This window comes from Silene latifolia, chromosome 8, assembly GCF_048544455.1.
Source record: "Silene latifolia isolate original U9 population chromosome 8, ASM4854445v1, whole genome shotgun sequence".
NCBI lineage: Eukaryota > Viridiplantae > Streptophyta > Magnoliopsida > Caryophyllales > Caryophyllaceae > Silene > Silene latifolia.
Genome location: NC_133533.1, coordinates 57,439,637 through 57,443,780, shown reverse-complemented (window position 1 = coordinate 57,443,780; position 4,144 = coordinate 57,439,637).

Here is a 4,144-nt window from a genome sequence, read left to right as displayed (position 1 = left end):
GGCCGAAATACTCACCTAGAACCTAGTCCCAGCTTGAATACTTTAACCCGCACCACACAAGACAAGTAGGACACCCAATTAACCATAAGAGGGGCAAAGAGTCCAAACTTGCACACACAAATGATCATACACACCCGAGCATATGAAAGGCTACGCAAGAGCATATTCAGCTGACAATCCAACAATATCTCCAATATCAATAATAATCCAAATTCCAGCTAACCAACAGTACCATAATCCATGAGAACAAGCTAAAATGGCAAAGAGGCAACAAGACTCAAGCATAAGGCATCCAAAGCATCCAACAACCAACACGTGAAATGATAATTACAAATATCAAGGCATAACATAAAACATCCAATAACAACTAATCTCACCTCAAAGACAAACCCTCGACCCGAGTCCCGCGACGGGTCATCGGTCAAATCGAGGCTGACCGGTTTAAACCTAGTTTGACCAAACTCGTTCGGTCAATCTGGCCCAGCTCAGAGTCTTGGCCTACTTTGGCCCACATCACGGTAAATTAGTACTCCCATGATAAAAGAGTCTCAACACACCATACACAAGTGTTAGAACCAAGGTTAAGATGCATACCCAACAAGAAACTCAAAACCCAATCTATAACAACAAGTTTAGTACTCGACTATAACAAGGGTCAACTTCAAACGGTCATAACTTGAGTTCTAAATATCTAAATAAGGTGAAACCAATTGAAGATGATAGCTTATCCTTTTACGGTTCTAACGGTAGGTCATAAACCTCAAACAAACAAGTAACGAAGAAGTTATGGCCATTTTACGAAAATTGGTCAGGCCTAAACCGCAGCCTGCGATAGTGGCCGGAGCCTGCGGTGGGTGCTGGAGCCTGCGGTTTTTCCCTGCCACCGGACTGTTTGCACGACAATTTCCTGCACTTTCCCAAAGTCGATTTCTACCAATTTTTCATCCCAAATTCCTCTTAAATATACATGTTACAACAATAATGCCTAATAGAAACCACAAGAATGTAATTATCACACATCTTGATGGATTCAAGCACAAGATTTTGACCCAAAATCAAACAATTAATTCATCCACACATCACAACTTTACCCAATTGAAAATCAATGTAACAACATGCTTAAAACTCTTCAACCAACCATGAGATGGTTTCTCATACAAACTCATTCAACAACAAACATGTGAAAAACGAAACTAACACATTATCAATCACCTAAACACTTAACAAACAACAAACACAACATCTATGTGACATTAAATCGTCGAGTAACTCGGAATAGTTATCTTAAGCTAGCAAAGAGACAAGTAATAATTTGAGAAAGCTTCTAAAACCCAAAATTATTCTTCATCTTCAACAATATATGAGTCTCCTAACTCATCTTCATATTCTTCACCTATAAGAACAACAAAAACACAATTATTAAGCTTAAATTCGAAAACCCTAAAAGATGAGTCTTAAAACAAAATTGGGGGAAATGAAAATAAAGCTTACTAGGAGATGAGGATTGATGAGAGGATTCCAAATATATAATTTTTATGAGATTTGGTGGAGAAATGAAGGATTTATGGTGGATTTAGGATTGTAAGGAGGATTTTTGAGATGAATTTGGTGTTTGATGAAAGGAAGAGATAGAATGAGAATTGAGGAAATGAAAGATGAAGAGGAGACCCATGGAGGATGGAGGGTGCATGGTTTGGGGTAGGGTGTTTGGATGAGTTTTAATTGTTTACGTTTTGGTTCGTTTATTTTAAATTAAAATATTCGTCGAACGCGATTTCCGAGAATATTAAAGTTCTTAAACATGATTTTACTAAAAGATTAAGCACTCATATGCCCAATAGCCAAACTCGTTTACCCAACGACCGTAAGAAATGGGAAAATCCCAATTTTACGACTTTTATCCGAAATCTATTTTATTAAAGGAAAAGGTTTAAATATAGTTTAAATCACTTTTAAACATTTCTAAACTATCAAAAATAATTACATTTCTTCAAAATAAAATAAGATTATATTTCATCAAATAAATTATATTTCAAATAAATTAATATTAAATTAAAATAGATTAAAATATTACTTTTAAAATATGATAAAGGTCTTCAAATTTACGGGGTGTTACAGTAGTCCTTGAGAGTGTAACTTTAATAGAGATAAGTGTAACTTTAGTAGAGAAAAATGTAACTTTAATAGAGATAGTTGTAACTTTAGTAGAGAAATGTGTAATTTTAATAGAAAAAAGTGTAATTCTAATAGAAATAAGTGTAACTTTAATAGAGATAGCTGTAACTTTAACTTTAAAAGAGAGTAAGTGTAATTTTAATAGAGAAATGTGTAATTTTAATAGAGAAAAGTGTAATTTCAATAGAAATACGTGTAACTTTAACTTTAATAGAGATAAGTGTAATTTTAATAGAAATAAGTGTAACTTTAATAATTGAGAAAAATGTAACTTTAACAGAAAAAAGTGTAATTATAATAGAAAAAAGTGTAATTTAAATAGATTAAAGTGTAATTTTAATAGAAATGTAACTTTAATAGATAAAACTGTAATTTTAATAGTGAAAAGTGTAACTTTAATAAAGATAAAGATAATTGTAATCTTAACTTTATTAGAAGATAAAAATCAACGAATAAAGAGAAAATATGCAAAAAAAAAAAAAAGATCTAGGTTTAACTTAGATCTAAAATTTAAAAAATAATGAAAAAAACACAACCAATCAGATCTAAAACATACAAACAAAAATTAAAAAACTAAAACCAAAACAATAAACACAAAAAAAACACAAAAAAAACAAAAAAAAAAAAAACAAAACAGCACCATCATCGACGTTTAACATCACCACCGCCAAAACTTAACAAAAAAAAAAACACAACATCCGAACACCACCAATCTTTATAGATCTAACATTAAAATAAAAGTACCTTTACAAAAACGAAATTTCACCAACAAATAACACAACTATCACTACATTCTAATTTAAAATAACAAATCTGAAATATATAGTATATATTAAAAAAAAAAACAAAGAAAATGATTTCGATTTGCAGGCGCGACGGAGAGGAGATAAACGGCAGAGGAAGAGGAGAGAAGTGGCGGCGCTGAGTGTCGGGAGTGAGGGTGGTGGTGTAAGGTGGCAGATCTGGGAGAAGGTGGTCGTCGGTGGTCGGAAAAGAGGAGGTGGGGGAAGGCGTGGAGGCTGGTGGGTCGTGAGGGTGAAGCGGAAGAAGGCGGTAGTGGGGTGGTGCGTCTGTGGTGCGTGGTGGAAGGAGGCGGCAATATGGGGGTGAGGTGACGGTGGTGGCAGGAGGCTGGTGGGTGTGGTGGTTGTTGGGGGAGGCGGGAAGGATGGAGGGCGGAAGAGAGGAGGGATGACGGCAGTATGGTAGTGGTGGGGATTTTTTTTTCTCAGATTTGTTAGAGAGGAGAGGGGAATTATTTGGTTTTTTTTTGAAAGAATTAAATTGGGTTTTTGAGAGAGGTGGTGAATGAATTGTGTGAATGAGAGATAAGTGGGTGGAAAAATAAATTATATATAGTTGATTAGTGTTTGATTAATGTGGATTAGTAAGGTAGTGAGAGAGTGGGTTTAATTAGTCATTAATCCCCTGTTTTTTGTCTTCAATCTCAGCCTTCCATAGTGCTCATCCAAGGGCTCTAAGGAGGACTTATGGACTCACACTTCGGGGGTGGACTTACTTGATCTTAACTCTCTCTCTTTCTCTCTCTCTCTCTCTCTCTCTCTCTCTCTCTCTCTCTCTCTCTCTATATATATATATATATATATATATATATATATATATATATATATATATATAGGGTTGAGATCCTATGAGAACCCTCTTCCCATGGGAACCGTGAGAACCTCAAGTTCAGAACTTTTGTACCAAAAGTACAACAATATTATGCTAAAGGTTCAGAAGCTTTCTACCAAAGGTACATAGGTTCGTTGCCTCTCTTCTTACCAATAGATTTGTGTAAGACCGTCTTAAGCAAGTAATTTACGATTGAGAATTTAAGTCATCTTCACATAAATCAGTTTTCAACAAAGGAAGTAATCAAACAGTAGTAGAAGAATTTCAATTAAGATTTTTCTTTAATTTGAGACAAGCTAAAATTAGACGAAGAATTTGTATATTCCAACTACTA